The sequence below is a fragment of the Amblyraja radiata genome, chromosome 14 (assembly GCF_010909765.2).
Source record: "Amblyraja radiata isolate CabotCenter1 chromosome 14, sAmbRad1.1.pri, whole genome shotgun sequence".
Lineage (NCBI taxonomy): Eukaryota > Metazoa > Chordata > Chondrichthyes > Rajiformes > Rajidae > Amblyraja > Amblyraja radiata.
The window spans coordinates 60370377-60382926 of NC_045969.1; the positions used below are offsets into that span (position 1 = coordinate 60370377).

The 12550-nt window shown below is 42.8% G+C and overlaps 1 long non-coding RNA gene across 1 annotated transcript; it reads right to left on the reverse strand.

Moving 5' to 3' along the window:
- Positions 1–10503: 10503 nt before the first annotated feature.
- LOC116980862 lies at positions 10504–12162 on the reverse strand. Its single transcript, XR_004414085.1, has 3 exons — positions 12119–12162; positions 12076–12077; positions 10504–10648 (listed from the first exon to the last, which is right to left on the reverse strand). It is a non-coding gene; the product is annotated as an uncharacterized LOC116980862 (long non-coding RNA).
- Positions 12163–12550: the final 388 nt, after the last annotated feature.

Sequence of the window (12550 nt, forward strand, 5' to 3'; positions counted from 1 at the left end):
AATGAATAATTCCTTCCACCACCTAAAACAAGGGTTTAAAAACTCTTACAAAAGATAAATAATGCTTGATGCAACTCAGCAATAAATGGAAACAAAGGCAATTAAATTTCTGGTGCAGTGGGGTCTTCAACCTGAAATATTGGCCCCTTGTTATCTCCCCACCCATGCTGCCCGACCTGCTGAGTTCCCAACATTTTCTGCTGATATTTTAGGTTTCCAGCATCCACGGTGTTATTTAGCCTAATATCCCTCAACGCCTTGCCTATACTTCATTACTATGCTACAATGAGCAAATACACTTAGTAGACAGACCTGCAATATTAAATAACAGATATAACAGATATATATTTACAACTGGAATTATAATTACAAACATTGACACGGAATACGTACATTATGGAAAGTCACCCCCAGCATCGGCAGATCTGCTCTAAACCTTTTCAGTCTGGCTCCACTTTGAGATGAGGAAGTTAAAATTGATACATCTTCAGGTCCGGCCCAATCGGATGCCAGATTGTCGGCAGCGTCACTAGTTGCGAGGCAGAGGCGAGATCGACAGGTTGCAAAACGTTCTCCTCCTGCTGCAGATTGCGCATGCGCGCTGTGGCATCGGGCCGGCGTTTACCAGAACCGCTACTGCGCCTGCGCTCACCCGGCACCAGGGTGCGCTATCCACCACTGCGCCTGCGGTTGCGGCACTCCCCCTCCCCTTCACAACCTTCAATCCAATCCAGCCTTTGTGGACCGTCCCGTCCCGTCCACAGGGAACATCTTTATGTCGGAGTGTTTATATCATTTTAATAATATTTTTCATTTGTAAAATATTTATGTGATGTTATACTTTTTAGATTATTCGTTTATTAAATTTTGAGTTGATTGGCCAGAATAATCAAAACAGTACACTGAGGGATACATATTGATAATGTTGCTTTATTTTTAATACACTAATGTCTACATTGGCCCCTTTTAATAAGGGAGGGAATAACGGCAATAGAGAGGAAGGATATTGCGTTGAAGGATCAGGATAGGAAACAGCTTGGGTACAGATAGAGACTAACAAGGGGAAAAAAACACTAGTGGGTGTAATTTATAGACCTCCAACTAGCTGTGACGCTGTTAGTCAGAACATAAATCTGCAAATAGTTGACGCATGTAAAAAGGGAACTGCTGTAATCATGGGGGACTTCAATTTTCATATTAATTGGGCAAACCCAAAATGGGCAGGGTAGACTAGAGGAAGAGTTTATAGAATGTATTAGAGACGGGTTCCTAGAACAGTATGTCGCAGAACCGGACAAGGGGGGAGGCAATCTTGGATCTGGTCCTGTGTAATGAAGCAGGATTAATTAAAAATGTCATAGTTAGGGACTCGTTGGGAACAAGTGACCACAATATGGTCGAATTCCATATTCAAATAGAAGGGGAGCAGGTTGAAACTCAGGCTAGGGTGCTTAGTCTAAATAAGGGGGATTATGAAGGTATGAGGACTGAGCTGATCAAAGTTGACTGGGATAGCAGACTCAAGAATAAGACGGTACATGAGCAGTGGTGTACGTTTAAGGATCTACTGTATAACCTTCAAGAAAAATTTATTCCTATGAAGAAAAAAAGGGGGTAAGGGTAAGAACAGTCAGCCATGGCTCAGTAAAACTATAAAGGATAGTATTCGGCTGAAGGCAAGGGCATATAAGGTAGCCAGAGATAGTGGGAGGGCAGAGGATTGGGAAGCATTTAAAGGTCAGCAAAAACATAACTAAGAGATTAATTAAGACGGGGAAAATAGACTATGAAAGGAATTTAGCGAACAACATAAAAACTAATAGTAAGAGTTTTTATAGCTATATAAAAAGAAAAAGGGTGGCTAAGGTGAACGTTGGTCCATTGGAGGGTGAGACTGGAGAGTTGTTGGTGGGGAACATGGAAATGGCAAAGGCATTAAAGAGTATTTTGTATCAGTCTTCACCATAGAAGACACAAAAAATATTCCAACGCTGGATAAACAGGGGGCGGTAGGAATGGAGGAGCTAAATACTATTAAGATCACCAAGGAGGTGGTATTAGGGAAATTAATGAGACTGAAGGAGGATAAATCCCCTGGGCCTGATGGATTACATCCAAGGGTCTTGAGGGAGATAGCGGTGGGGATTGTGGATGCATTGGTGATAATTTTCCAAAACTCCCTGGAGGCAGGAACGGTCCCAGTGGATTGGAAAATGGCCAATGTAACACCTATATTTAAAAAGGAAGTAAACAGAAGGCGGGTAACTATAGACCGGTTAGTCTAACATCGGTGGTGGGTAAAATGTTAGAGACAATTATTAAAGAAACACTAACGGGGCACTTGGATAAACATGACTTCATCGGACAGAACCAGCATGGTTTTGTGAAGGGGAAGTCCTGTTTAACGAATCTGCTCGAATTCTTTGAGGAAGTAACAACCCGGGTGGATAAAGGGGAACCGGTGGATGTGGTATACTTGGACTTCCAAAAGGCTTTTGACAAGGTGCCACATAAGAGACTATTGCTAAAAATAAAAATTATGGGATTGGGGGTAATATATTAGCATGGGTAGAGGATTGGCTAACAAATAGGAAGCAGAGAGTGGGGATAAATGGTTCATACTCGGGATGGCAACCGGTAACTAGCGGGGTTCCGCAAGGGTCGGTGCTGGGACCCCAGTTGTTCACAATTTATATAAATGATTTGGAGGAGGGAACCAAGTGTAATATATCAAAATTTGCGGACGATACAAAATGGGAGGAAAAGTAGGGGATGAGGAGGATAGGAAGAGTCTGCAAAAGGATATAGATAAGCTAGGTGAGTGGGCAACAACTTGGCAGATGAAATTTAATACTAATAAATGTGAAGTCATTCACTTTGGGAAAAAAAATGATAGGGCAAGTTATTTTCTAAATGAGGAGGAGCTGCGTTGTAATGCAACGCAAAGGGATCTAGGGGTATTAGTACATGAATCACTAAAAGTTAGTATGCAGGTGCAGCAAGCAATCAGGAAGGCCAATGGAGTTTTGGCCTTTATTGCTAGGGGGATTGAGTATAAAAACACGGAGGTCTTGCTGCAGCTGTACACAGTATTAGTGAGACCACATTTGGAATACTGTGTACAGTTCTGGGGTCCATACTTAAGAAAGGATGTACTAGCCCTGGAGGCAGTGCAGCGAAGGTTTACAAGATTAATTCCTGCAATGAGGGGATTGACATATGAGGAAAGGTTAAGTAGGCTGGAACTCTACTCTTTGGAGTTTAGAAGAATGAGAGGCGATCTCATTGAAACATATAAGATCGTGAGGGGCCTTGATCGGGTGGATGCACCGAGGATGTTCCCAATGATCGGGGAAACTAGAACTAGGGGACATAGTCGCAGAATAAGGGGGGGCTCTTTTAAAACTGAGATGAGGAAGAACTTCTTCACCCAGAGGGTGGTTAATTTATGGAATTCACTGCCCCAGGGAGCAGTGGAAGCAGAAACGTTAAATATATTTAAGTCTAAAATAGATGGTTTTTTAGCTGCCAAGGGGATAAGGGGCTACGGGGAGAGGGCAGGGATATGGACCTAGGTATGGTTAGTATAGTAAGACCTGAGTGATCTCCTGGACAAGTGTCGATCGCCTGGATTGGGGTCGGAGAGGAATTTCCCGGATTTTTTTTCCCGAATTGGACCTGGGTTTTTATCCGGTTTTTTTGCCTCCCCCAGGAGATCACGCGGTTCTTGGGGTGGAGAGGGGTGATAGCGGTATAAAGGGGAGGGTAGTGTCTTGTGTTCTGTGTCTTGTGTCTACTGTTTGTGGGTAAGTGTGTCTGTTTAGTGTTCAGCCATGAGCGAATGGCGGTGCGGGCTCGACGGACCTGGTGGTCTACTCTCGCACCTACTTTCTATGTTTCTATGTTTCTATGTTTCTACAAGATAAGCACTGGCCAGTTCCAATTGCACTGCACTCTGCATGAAACGTATCCGGTTATGGTGCAGTCAATGCGTATCTGAAACTTAAAACACAATGACTTGAATATTCAAATATGTGAGGCTGGTAAGTTAGTGAAATTTATCAAAAAGTTTGTCATGATTCACATGCATTAATGTCAATGCCTCAGTTGATTTTAGGTGTTGCAAAGGGTTAGGTTACAGTGACTTTGTCTGGCCAAAGTCGTGAAATGGAAACAGAAAGTCAGAAACGAAACTTAGTCGTGTTTCCCCACAAACGAAACTTAGGGAAATTATTCGCGGTGGGTGTTAACATAGAAACATAGAAAGTAGGTGCGAGAGTAGACCACCAGGTCCGTCGAGCCCGCACCGCCATTCGCTCATGGCTGAACACTAAACAGACACACTTACCCACAAACAGTAGACACAAGACACAGAACACAAGACACTACCCTCCCCTTTATACCGCTATCACCCCTCTCCACCCCAAGAACCGCGTGATCTCCTGGGGGAGGCAAAAAAACGGATAAAAACCCAGGTCCAATTCGGGAAAAAAAATCCGGGAAATTCCTCTCCGACCCCAATCCAGGCGATCGACACTTGTCCAGGAGATCACTCAGGTCTTACTATACTAACCATACCTAGGTCCATATCCCTGCCCTCTCCCCGTAGCCCCTTATCCCCTTGGCAGCTAAAAAACCATCTATTTTAGACTTAAATATATTTAACGTTTCTGCTTCCACTGCTCCCTGGGGCAGTGAATTCCATAAATTAACCACCCTCTGGGTGAAGAAGTTCTTCCTCATCTCAGTTTTAAAAGAGCCCCCCCTTATTCTGCAACTATGTCCCCTAGTTCTAGTTTCCCCGATCATTGGGAACATCCTCGGTGCATCCACCCGATCAAGGCCCCTCACGATCTTATATGTTTCAATGAGATCGCCTCTCATTCTTCTAAACTCCAAAGAGTAGAGTTCCAGCCTACTTAACCTTTCCTCATATGTCAATCCCCTCATTGCAGGAATTAATCTTGTAAACCTTCGCTGCACTGCCTCCAGGGCTAGTACATCCTTTCTTAAGTATGGACCCCAGAACTGTACACAGTATTCCAAATGTGGTCTCACTAATACTGTGTACAGCTGCAGCAAGACCTCCGTGTTTTTATACTCAATCCCCCTAGCAATAAAGGCCAAAACTCCATTGGCCTTCCTGATTGCTTGCTGCACCTGCATACTAACTTTTAGTGATTCATGTACTAATACCCCTAGATCCCTTTGCGTTGCATTACAACGCAGCTCCTCCTCATTTAGAAAATAACTTGCCCTATCATTTTTTTTCCCAAAGTGAATGACTTCACATTTATTAGTATTAAATTTCATCTGCCAAGTTGTTGCCCACTCACCTAGCTTATCTATATCCTTTTGCAGACTCTTCCTATCCTCCTCATCCCCTACTTTTCCTCCCATTTTTGTATCGTCCGCAAATTTTGATATATTACACTTGGTTCCCTCCTCCAAATCATTTATATAAATTGTGAACAACTGGGGTCCCAGCACCGACCCTTGCGGAACCCCGCTAGTTACCGGTTGCCATCCCGAGTATGAACCATTTATCCCCACTCTCTGCTTCCTATTTGTTAGCCAATCCTCTACCCATGCTAATATATTACCCCCAATCCCATAATTTTTTATTTTTAGCAATAGTCTCTTATGTGGCACCTTGTCAAAAGCCTTTTGGAAGTCCAAGTATACCACATCCACCGGTTCCCCTTTATCCACCCGGGTTGTTACTTCCTCAAAGAATTCGAGCAGATTCGTTAAACAGGACTTCCCCTTCACAAAACCATGCTGGTTCTGTCCGATGAAGTCATGTTTATCCAAGTGCCCCGTTAGTGTTTCTTTACAATCTGGATCAGCAGGATCTTGATCGTTTGGGCAGGGGGGCTGAGGAATGGTTGATGGAATACAGTGAAATGTAAGGTGTTGATAAGAGGACATAGTTCAGCAATGTTACAACATTTTGAGATTTAAAATGAAGTCTGCAATTTATCCCATCATATAAACCATAAAAATAAGTTTAATTTGACACCTAATTCACTTTCATATCTTCAGTATTTAAAAAGTTATGGCCATTTTCATACTCGGAAATTAGCATCTTGTTCCATATTGCTTTTCCATTGAATTAACTCAAAAGCTGTGATCGAGGACAGTCAAAAGCCCATAACAAATATGAAACAATCTTACTTGGATTACCTGAAATTCAAGCATATAATTAGTTAGTTACCTAATTATAGCTAATTACAAAATTTACCATTGTAACAGAAATAGTAATAAACACCCAGACTGCTTTGAACATTCAAAAATGTGATATTCTCAAGATCATAACTTTAATATTATTGTATTATATGCTGTAAGTCAGTTATAGAAAGGTAAATAATTTACAATTTCTAGCAAAAGACCAAGTCTTTATCGTTTCTTGGTTTCTTGGTCCTCCAAAATATTCCAAATGGAAAGTAAACTGGAGGTGGTGAAGGGAGGGCTTAAGCCAGAAAGGGTTATTGGGAAGAAAGAGCTACTTTAAATTTAGTTGCATCTGGTTGGGTAACTATAGTTGGGTGGAGATTATTCCATGCTTTAACTGTGCGGGGGAAGAACAAATTGTTGTATACATTTGTCTTTGTAGCTGGGATCACAAATTGGATCGAATGCCCTCGTCTGCCCCTAATTGGTTTGGGTTTGGTGTAGGTTTTGTAGTCTATGTCGAGCTGACCATTTAACATTTTGTAAAAACAGGTCAAACGGTGAGCTTCACGTCTGTCTTGGAGAGGGTTCCACCCCAGAGAATTCAGAAGTTTGGTGACACTCGCTTCTCTCTCATAGGTGTTAGTAACAAACCGAGCTGCCTGTCTTTGGACACGTTCGATGGAAGAAATGTTTTTATTTGTTTATGGGTCCCATGCTGCAACTGCGTAGTCCAAATGATGGAGAAGATCAGTTGCTAGCTGGTACATTGGCATATCAAAATCAGTAGCATCATCATACTCCTCAGATTGCAACCAATAGGCAACTCTGTACACCTTGTTTTTCCTCAACTTTTCAATTTTGGCATTGTAAACTACACGTTTTTGCTCTTCAAACCACGTATGACATGTCTTTCTGCCCACAACTTTCCCATTAAGAATGTCCTGTAGATCATCACATTTGGAGTAGTCCAAATTCGGATAATCTTTGTGAATGCTGTTTAAATCAGTCTCTTTCAATTTTTTTCCTCGCTTTTTCCTCTCTTTCGTGTCCCGAGCATGATCCTTGCCTTTCCGTCGCTTGATGATTTCTGCTGTCAATTGCTTCTGTTTTTTATTCCGTCTGTTCCTCTGCACTCTCCCCCATGTCACTGCCTTACAGAGCACCTCCTCCCTACGATGCTCCTCGTGATTATTAAGGGAATTGACTGGTCTATTCTTGCAGGCCCGCATCCTACAGACAAATAACACATGGTGGCATTGGGAGATTTCTGTTTCGATGAGCTAATCATCCCCATTATCTCCTCCGCACCAATGTTGTGTGATCTTGCTGATGCAGTTTCTCAGTTACATCAAGTTCAAAGTATAGGGAGGTTTCACGGCAATCGGGTCATGATCCATGACCCGTACTGTTGCTACGCTACGCCAAGTGGAGTACATGCGATGAACTGCAGGTAAGCACTTACCATTGTTTCCAGCGTAGCGGGCCCATTAAAACCCGCTGCAATTGTCAATTTTTGCACTGTAAATAATTATGGAAATCGGGATAAGCGTGAGAGACATTTAGCCTACTTCAGAATTCCAAAAGTGAGGAGAAATGACGGTAGATAGAAGTGAGAGCTGAAGGGACAACAACAGCCAGAGTGCTTGGCGAACATTGGCCGTTTGCTCACTGCATGTCATCAACAGTAAGTCATTATTTGTGTTTTTTCTTGATTCCTTTGGCATCTAAAAAGTTTCAGAAGTGATAAATCTGTAAATTTTTTAAATCGCCCATGGTTCTCGTGGGTTTTTACATACAAAATGAAAACGCATCTGAAGAAAAATTTACAGCCAGATTTATCACTTCTGAGACTTTTTAGATGCCAATGGAATCAAGAAAAAACACAAATAATGCCTTACTTGATGAAATGCAGTGAGCAAACGCGATAATTCCCAATATTTTCAATTCCGATATCTGCACATCCAATGTTCGCCAAGCACTTTAGCTACTGATATCCCTTCAGCTCTCGCTTCCCTTTACCTTAATTTCGCTTCACTTCTGGAATTCTGAAGTTGGGTTCATGTCTCTCACACTTACCCCGACTTCCACAATTTTTTACAGCGCAAAAATTAAACATTTTGGCGTTTTTTAACAGGTAGGAAAGTACGCGTTTCTTGCATTAATATCATATACCGGAAGTGACGGATGTCCTCCAGATGGATTGAGCGGCTCCATGCGTCAAGCCCTATGACCCAGTGACCTTACGTGCAACCCCCCTATTTACTATACTACCTCTCCAACATAATGATGACAGCTTGAAGACAGCTCCTCATCTTTGAACTGAACTGTGGATGTACTGGTAGCTCCCAAAGTTTTGTCAATGTGGCATCAAGATGTACCTCCTCACCGAAGAAATCTTCCCTTGCTAATATCAAGTTGTCTGGATTATCTGTGGCTACCTTTAGAGCAGCAAATCACCCCTTTAACCACTTTGATGCCACCAACATGGTTGATCTGATTCTGGCTTGAAGTGTAGAAGCGCTTCATCCAAGGCCCAGTCAGATATTTGCCAAGTAAGTCTAATATCTGCAGTTCTACTTTTGCATCAGCCTGGGTGAAGTCATGGAGGATGGCGCTTTTCAACCCCCCACAGAATGTTCTGCTATTCAGCAGGGCAACAAAGTCATCATAATATTCTATGAGCTTGCCACTAATATGAAACAGTATGTGCAATCTGTTGCCACGGTATCGTGGGAGGACAACTCGGGGGATGTTCCTGTCATCCAAAAATGCGACAAATCCTTTTGGGTCCCCTTTTCCATTCTTGTACCGAAGTTTGCTCATCTGCAGTATGGCATTTACTGCTAGACAGTCTTTCCCAAACAAGAATTTTCCTCCGGATTGTTTCTGCATTTTGAGGGCTGAGCGAACTGATGTTGCAATGGAATCAAGACAATGCAAGTGGCAGTAGAGCTCATTCAAAGATTTACCCCACTCGCTACTCACAATCCTAATAGCAGCATGATTAGCTGTACACCTGTCACTCATTGTGTTTGAAATGTTGGCGATTATCTTTTGCCTGGTATCTTGAAAATCTGCTTGCTCATTGAAATGAGTGTAAGTTTTACACAAATGTCAATTGTTTCGCAAATATGTTGTGCATAGTCCTCAGCAGTTCCACCAGCCAATTCATCGACTGCTACAGAAAGACATTTGTCTGTGGTGGTGATGTGTGCACTGTTAATGTAGGTCTCTTCCTGGGTGGTTGCATCAAAACCCACAGTCAAATCCTTTGTTGCAAGGAGCATCTCTGCTGTTTGCAACTCAGCAATAGCTCCCAATTCTCGGGCCATAACTTCAACTGCACTGCGTCGAGGAACATGATCCAGATTAAGTCCACTCCGCTTGTAGAACTGGCTTATTAGGTTTGGAATGTTTGCTGTGGGAGTTTTGTTTACAATACATGCATGCTTGTTGTTGAGGAGTAAGTTTTCTGGTCCACCTTTGACTTGACAATACTGGCAGCCTGCAGAGTTTTGATTGTTTCTTTGTGGACAAGATTGTCAAATTCGAGGCGTCTCACATCCTCTTCCATGTCCTTTAAATTTTCATTAACTTTTCTGTACTGGTGAATTGAAACAGTTTTCCTCTTTTTCTTACTGTCATGAAACATCAGCAATTGTCTGTGTGCTTTTTTAAATCTCAAAAGCTCTGCCTTGGTTTCAGCAAGCTCTCGTGCAAACGTTTTCCCACGTAATTTGGTTTTGAGTGCCTGAATCTTTCTGTCCTTTAAATCTATTTGGTATTGCTTTCTCTTTAAGGCTTGATTAACTACATGTTTGGGAGTTTTCAACTGTGCCCTAAGTTCACTAATCTTTGTGTGATACTTTATTGTAAGAGCAGCCCTGGATTCAGACAGAAAATTTAGTATTTTCTTCAATTTCTGTTTCCTTGGTGAAAGACTTAGAAATTCTCTGCTACATCTTGTTGAAACACCAGATGTCGATGACATTGGTTCAGGTGAGGCAGCAGCTGTCGTTGGCGTTGCTAGATTCAGTGGAGGATGCAGACTATGACTGTCTTCGCCCATGTCCTCAGTGTCTTGAAATATGGGCACTTGGCTTTCAGCTGATGTCAAGGATTCAGGATCTTGAGCACCAGTCGGTGGAATGTCATCTAAAGAAATGTGTTGACTGCCTTCTGGAAGTTTAAAAGTTTCATCACAAATTTTCATAAATGCTCCAAGTTCCTTGGGATTGGTGAGTTTTTTAAACTTAAGCAAAGTTAACGAGAGCCTTCATTCTTAACTTAACAGCACCAAATGAACAACCTTCTGCATCTGACAAAGAGAAATGTGAACTCAGCGATTTCTCTGTTTCAGACAGACTTTTTCCAAATGAGGTGTACAAGTACAAGATGTGTCCATTTTTAAGATCCCTCTTAGACTCGGGCATGACAGAGAAATTCACTTCAAGTTGAACTCTAGCTATGCCTGTCTGGGCTTTTGGGCATTATTCAACCTCTCCCTGGACAAGTCCGTGGTCCCTGCCTGCTTCAAAAATCCATCACTGTACCGGTACCAAAAAATGCCTCCCCATCCTGTCTGAATGACTACCGTCCGGTGGCCCTTACCTCGGTAGTCATGAAATGCTTTGGGAGGCTGGTGAAGAATCACATTTGCGCCTCCCTCCCTCGGAACATGGACCCGTTGCAGTTCGCATACCGTCCGAACAGATCCACGGATGATGCGGTCTCCCAGGTCTTGCACACCGCTCTCTCCCATCTGGACAGCCAGAAGGGGGGCTACGTGAGGATGCTGTTCATAGACTACAGTTCAGCCTTCAACACGATAGTCCCCACCAGACTGGCCGGGAAGCTAATGGAATTGGGGCTCAACACCTCCCTGTGTGCCTGGGTCCTGGACTTTCTCACCGCCAGGCCCCAGGTAGTCAAGATGGGAGGGAATACATCGAAGTCCCTCACCCTGAGCACAGGATCGCCCCAGGGTTGCGTCCTCAGCCCCCTATTGTACTCCCTGTACACACATGACTGTGTGGCTAGGTTCAGCTCCAACTCAATAATTAAGTTTTCTGATGACACTGGGGTGGTGGGCCTGATCTCAGACAACGACGAGAAGGCCTACCGGGAGGAGGTGGCTGATCTAGCACTCTGGTGCCAGGACAACAGCCTCCTCTTGAACATCAAAAAAACGAAGGAGCTGATCATGGACTTTAGGAGGGCACATCATCCGAGGACGTACACTCCATTGAGGATAAATGGGGATCCTGTGGATAGGGTGAACTGTTTTAAATATCTGGGAGTCCACATCTCCGAGGATATGACATGGGCATCACACGCCTCAGCACTCGTGAGTAAGGCAAGGCAGCGCCTTTACCACCTCAGGCAATTGAGGAAATTCAGAGTGTCTCCGAGGATCCTCCAGTGCTTCTACGCAGCGGCGGTGGAAAGCATCTTGTCCGGAAATATTACCATCTGGTTTGGGAATTGCTCTGCCAAGGACAAGAAGGCTCTGCAGAGAGTAGTGCGTTTGGCCGAACGCACTATGGGAACTTCACTCGCCCCCCTGCAGGAACTATACAACAGGAGGTGCAACTCCAGAGCAAATAAAATCATGGGAGACCCCTTCCACCCCTGCAACGGACTGTTCCAGCTGCTACGGTCAGGCAAACGCCTCCGTTGCCATGCGGTGAGAACGGAGAGGTTGAGAAGGAGTTTCTTCCCAGAGGCCATTCGGACTGTAAACGCCTATCTCACCAGAGACTAACTCTACTCAACGTTTTTCCTTCCATTATTTATTATGTAAAATAATATGTGTGTTATGATTGTGTTTATAGTTTGTTTGGTTGTTTGTCTTTTGCACAAAAGTCCGCGAGCATTGCCATTTTCATTTCACTGCACATCTCGTATGTGTATGTGACAAATAAACTTGACTTGACTTGACTTGGATTGACAATTTTGCATTTCTTCTTCGGAGACATCTGTTTAAATTGTAAATTTAATAAAACACTGAACAGCGTTAACAGAAACAAGTTATTATTTGCAGTTTTTGAAAAAAATGATAAAGTTAAACGCTAAAACAAATAGTAAATACCCAACAAGAAATTCATATTCATCAGTTTCATCTAAATTTAATTACTAGATCTAAACATCTATCCATTTCTTAAGAAAAGGTTAACATTTTTAAATAGTCTAAGTGTCCAAATAACATTCACACAAGAATTCACAATATAACGTGATTTTTAAATCTCATTGTCAAGAATTTATAGGCCAAATGGAAGGAATTTAATGTTTAATTCCCGTAAATTAATGGGCATTTAAATCATCTTGCGAGGGGGTTTTTGTGGAACGCGATCGATTGGAAAGTTGCGGTTGC